Here is a 6,356-nt window from a genome sequence, read left to right as displayed (position 1 = left end):
CCCAGTATATTATGGTAGTAAAAAATCATAAGATATTCTCATCAAATGTGCATTACACAAAAAAGCTGTTGTTAAAAGCAAGGGTTATACTTCGCGATCAGAGATGTTTTCTTCTCATGCACAGGAGTACCAGGACCATATTTGCGGATCTATCGGGGATCGCAAAGCCGTGAAATGCAAGGATTGCTATGGTGTATTGAGAAACTTTAAATAGACTGAAGAAAGCATTTCCAGTATGTTATAGCTGCAACAATGTTGGAAACTGCAGGTACAATTTAGACTCTGTATGTGCATGTGTGTGTGTGTGTGTGTGTGTGTGTGTGTGTGTGTGTGTGTGTGTGTATGTGTGTGTGTGCGCGTGTGTGCGCACGTGTGTGTGTGTGTGTCTATATATATATATATATATCTATATATATATATATATATATATATATATATATGTGTATGTATATATATATATATATATATATATATATATATATATATATATATGTATATATATATATATATATATATTTATATATGTATGTATTCATAGGTGAATATCAGGCAATCAGTGTGCAGACTATTAAATGCCTAGCCAGTATCCAGATGGTGACCAAAGGTCAGGATCAGCTTCTGAATGTCGTGTCTTTGAGGTAAGCACCTTAATCATTATACCAGTCTCTAAGCCTGTACAGATTATATTGTTTTCCTGTTCCTACATCACAGCCTGAAAGGACAAGAACAAACTACCACACTTGAAGAGAGAATTGTTGCTGTTATATGTGTGTACCCTATCTGATGAGAAATCTATTATTCCTTGTGTTTGCTTCATTGAAAAAGAGGGAGATGTTTTATGAATGAACTGCTACATTTTGTGAAAAAATATAGCAAAACTAAAAATCAAAAACTACTCCAAAGCCAACTTCATGCTTCCTAAGAAAGAAGTGGCAAACTTCACGACACCCATGCAGATGAAAAATAGAGGTAAGACTGCTGAATCTTACACAAATGCACTGTATAAGCACATACATGAGTGCATGGATCATACCATCTCCAAAAGAACCAAGACGCTATCCTCCAAAAAAAGGAAGCCAGTCTGGTGGTCCCCTGCCATAAACAAACTCTACAACAGAAAGAAGAAGCTTTTGCAAAAAAGAGTAAAATCCGAAGATTGGAGGGACTCCCTGGTTAGCCTCAGCAAGAAGCTGCGATCCCTCATAAAATCCTGCAAAGCCAGTTATGAAAATAAAATCGCCACTGATTCCAACGACAACCACAAAGCATTCTACAGATATGCCAAGAATCTCAATGGCAACACTCAGCTCTACTCTGAGCTACAGCACAATGGCACTAAATATACAGAACCAACTGATATTGCAAACATCCTGGCAGATAGGTTCAGTGCTATCTTTACCCCCCTCTCACCCTCCAAAGAGCCCATCTTAATACCGGAAGAATGTAATTCCCCTGTAATCATGGATGAACAAGTAAAGACCGCACTCTCCAAAGCCAAGAACACAGCATCCATGGAACCAGACAACATCCCAGGCTGCGTGCTGCACGAACTACAGAACGAACTGGCACCCCACCTAAGTACCATGTTCAATCATAGCCTCACCTCAGGCTATGTGCCTACTGAATGGGCACAGCGACGATTATCCCACTCTACAAAGGGGGGGGTGCCACCGTGGACCCCGGAAACTACTGCCCCATTAGCCTGATGAGCATGGTCTGCAAGGACATGGAACGTATTATCTTGTAGCTTATAAACAAAGACATAGGTAACCTCCAAACCCTGGACCCCACTCAGTTTGGGTTTGTAAAAGGTAGATCATGTCTACTAAACCTGATTGACTTCATTGAAGCAGTCACCAGAGCTGTAGATGAGGGCAAGGTAGTACACACAGCTTATCTTGACCTTGCCAAGGCTTTTGATATCATCCCCCAGTCTAGAATTATAGATAAACTCACTAAACTGGGCATAAATCCCTATGTCACAAGATAGGTGGCCAACTGACTCACTGACAGAGCCCACACAGTAAAAGTAGCCCGACTCAAATTCTGACTTCAGACCAGTGATGAGTGGAGTACCACAGGGTTTGGTCCTGGGTCCTCTCCTGTTCAGCATCTACTTCTCTGAAGTGCAGAAAGTCTTTGGCTAACAAAGTTCACAGATGACTGCAAACTGGGAACCATAATAGAATCACCTAATGATGTAGACATTCTACAAAAGGGCCTCACAGAGACAGATGCTTGGTGTCAAAGTCATGGCCTCAAGCTCAATGCCAAGAAGTACATTGTCATTCCCTTTGGGAAAAACTCGGTACCCATAAACTACCACATAGGCGGTAGCTCACTAAACACTGAAAGTGTGATGAGACCTCAGGACACAGGTGGACAATAATCTCTCCTTTGATAACCATATCACCACAGTAGTCAGGAAATCTTTCTACATGGTACACCTCATCACAAAAGGGTTGTCCTCTAGAAAAAAGGAGGTTATTGTTCCTCTCTACTCATCCCTCATCAGACCCATTATAGAGTACAATGCCCCGTTTGGCATGTATCTCACAAGACACCTACAACAATTTGGAAAGGCCACAGAAATACATCACTAAGAGGATTACTGGCCTCAAACAGATGCCATATGCAGACCATCTCAAAAAACTCCAGCTCTACTCTGTTGCATATCATCTACTCAGAGACAATCTCTGCCTAACATACAAAGCTATGTCAAATCCAGAGCTGTTGGACATGCTACACTTAAAGAAATCCCAATCTCTCTGAATCACACGCTCCAGGGACCTAAACCTTGTCACCACAATAAACAGAACACGCTGGAGGGATAGATTCCTGTCCCAGAGTCATCCCATACTCTGGAACAAACTACCCATTCATGTCAAGCAAAGCTCCTCATTGGTCCTCTTTAAGAAAAATCTTGATGACTGGATGGGAAATGGAAAATTCACCCCAGGGATCACTTCTGTGGCACTGCTCGACAGGGGCACAGGAAAATAATTTTCTTGGGTGGCGAAAGCCAGGGAACTTTTTTCGCTAGGCTTATATAGGCCCCAGGGCCAATAGCCTAGTACCTACCTATGAACCTATGAACCTATGAACTTATTGAGACTTTTTTGTGCTGAGCAACACAAATTTGAATCAACATTTAGTACCTCTTCAAAATAAGAGTGAGGCTATTTACAAATGTTCAGACAGTCTCTAGGAGCAGATTATCACTATCAATGTACTGACCTCCTGAAAAACCACCCCACCACTCAAGAAACTAAAGCTGATAACATCAAAGCCTACCTTGTTGCTCTTGAAAGCAATCCACCCATCAGAACTGAGATCAGGCTGATTTGGCAAAAATTTGTTTTTTGCATCTTAGAGGGGAAAGTATGATTGACATATATGCACATTGAAAGCTCTGACTATAGGGACTATTAGAAATGACTATCAGAAATGAAAAATGTGGACTTTAAATTCAAGTGTAATGGTAAGATCACAAATGTCTAATTACAAACATATTTAATAGTTATGCTTAGAGCCAGAAGTTAATAGTAAAAAATATATATGTATGAATGCCAGAAAAAATGAGCTGAAATAGTTTGTTTTAGATGTGAGATAAAAGAGTTACATTACTAAATGTTGTTTAACTAATAATGGAAATAATTTGCCTGACAAAAATGTGATTTATAACCAGCATGCTGCTGATGAGAATGCACTAGTACAGTGATGGCGAACCTATGACATGCGTGTCAAAAGTGATATGCCACGACATTTTGGGTGACACACCAGTGTTCACCAACACCTGAGTTACCAAAGAAACTGCTTTTGCATTTGTTGCTTGTGTGAAGTGTATTGAATTATTTTGTGCTAGGAGCCAGTTCAGCAACACTGCTTCAGAAGTAAGGAAGTTATTAACCTGAAAGACTGTTTCAGTATACCGTCTCAACAGAGTCTGCAAAGGGCAAGTAGTCTGCATTTCTAGGAGTTTGCCCTTTTACATTCCTTTCAACTGTCCCTCTTAATCCCTGCTAAAATTGGCAACTTTTTACACTTAATAATGACAATAATTAGTTTTATAGACTAATTTTACTTCAGAAAATGTATATTAATTCACATTCATTTTCTTCTGTCAGTGTCTCAAATTAATAGTACTAGTATTTTAAAACTGTCCATGTCTCTTATTTCTAGATTTGATCATGATTCGGTTGAGATTTATCCTTGATGTATTGAGAGCCATACTGTTTTATTTATTTTTATTTATTTTATTTATTTATTTTTTGTTTGAGGGGATGACACACTAGCAGAGTCAAGTTAGGCATTTTCCCAGTTTTTGACATGCCGAACACAAAAGGTTCGCCATCACTGTACTAGTAGAATGTGATAAGGAAGTTGCTAAAATAGAATCAGCATATCTTCTCTGCTTCTCTACTAAGCAAAAGGTACAATATAAGTGAATGGGAAGGAATTTAAATTGCTATTAGATTCTTGTAGTATGGCTGCACTTATTAATGAACAATATGTCTGTAGACATAACACAACAGATAAGTTTAAAGTAAATTTTAAACATGTCAATGGAGATAGGACAGCTGCATCCTTTCTTTCTAAGCCCTTAGCCCACATGGTTGACTTTTTTTGTTTACTGCATGGATAATAACTCCCCAGATTTAAGCAAACTCTTATGATACGACTTTCCATGGTCTCTCACTCCAAGTCTGCCAATTGAAATCTCTGTCCTGTGGCTTAAATTTTTGAAAATCTCAATTATATACAACTACTTGAGTACATATATTTTGCCACAGTGTTGGAGACTGCAGGTACAATTCAGACTATGTATATATATATATATATATATATATATATATATATATATATATATATATATATGGGATCCATACTAATGCACGAATGGCAGATTCACTGAAAGTGAAACCGCCGATCATACATTCGCGAAAGTGCTTTTCACCGAAAAAGCACTTTTGCGAAAGTATGATAAGATATAGGGAAAATCAGGGGGGGAATGGCTGTTGCTGAGATCGTAGTACAGTGGGGATGAGGGAATATTCCCTTTTCCCCACTGTAGTGCGATCTCGGAGTGAGAATATAAAAATAGGAGGGGTGTAGGGGGCTTGCCCCCTGCGTAAACATTAGTTATGTGTTTTTTGTTTTGTTTTTTTTTTGGTGTTTATTTTGGGGACTTTAGCGAAAGCGCTTTTTTGGTTAAAAGCGCGTTTGCTAAAGTGTGTTCGGTGAATGTGGATTCGAACTATTGAACTTTCGTTCAATAGTCCTAGATCCATATATATATATATATATATATATATATATATATATATATAGGTTCATAGGTTCATACTAGGCTATCTGCCCTAGGGCATTTATAAGCCTAGCCAGAATGTGTTTGGCTTTCGCCACCCATTTTAAATTAATTTTGCTATGCCCTTTTTCGAGGTTAGTATACTGTGCCTCTGTCTAACAGTGACACAGAAGTGATACCCAGGTTAAACCTACAATCTCCCATCCACTCATCAAGATTCCTCTTGAAGAGAGTCAATGAGGGACTCTGCCTAACCTGGACTGGGATTTTATTCCAGAGTGAAGGGAGCCTCTGGGTTATGAATCTGTCCCTCCAGCATGTCCTATTTATTTCAGTGCTGAGGTTCAAGTCTCTCGAGCGCGTAGCTCGATGGGATTTCGATTTTCTGAGGTGCAGCATGTCCATTAATTCTGAGTTGGACATGGCTTTATACATCAGGCACAGATCGCCCCTGAACAGGCGGCATGCCACTGAGTAGAGCTGGAGTTTCTTTAACCGGGCAGCATATGGCATCTGTTTCAGCCCTTTGATCCTCTTGGTGAGGTACTTTTGGGGTCTTTCCAGTTGCTGCAGGTGTCTGGTAAGGTACATCCCAAAAGGGGCATTGTACTCAATTATGGGCCTGATGAGGGATGAGTAAAGAGGCACGATGACCTCCCCTGATCTAGATGTGAATCCCTTCATGATTAGGTGTGCTATATAAAATGTTTTTCTAACCACTTTGGCCATGTGGTTGTCAAATGAGAGACTGCTATCAACTTGGGTCCCCAGGTCCCTAATGACTTCTTCTGTACTTAATGGATTACCACCTATGTGGTAATTTGTGGGCACTTTGTTTTTGCCAAAGGGGATGACTATACACTTTTTGGCATTTAGCTTGAGGCCATGGCTCTGGCACCAGTTGTCTGTTTCTATGAGGCCCTTTTGGAGGATGCTTGTGTCGGCTGGAGAGTCGATTATGGCGCCCAGTTTGCAGTCATCTGCGAACTTGGTCAGCCACAGTCCTTCCTAGTTGGCCTGTACCTCCGCGAAATATATACTGAACAAG

Source organism: Protopterus annectens, chromosome 1.part1 (assembly GCF_019279795.1).
Source record: "Protopterus annectens isolate FY-2018-M chromosome 1.part1, PAN1.0, whole genome shotgun sequence".
NCBI classification, from domain to species: Eukaryota; Metazoa; Chordata; order Ceratodontiformes; family Protopteridae; genus Protopterus; species Protopterus annectens.
This window is presented reverse-complemented; position numbering follows the sequence as displayed.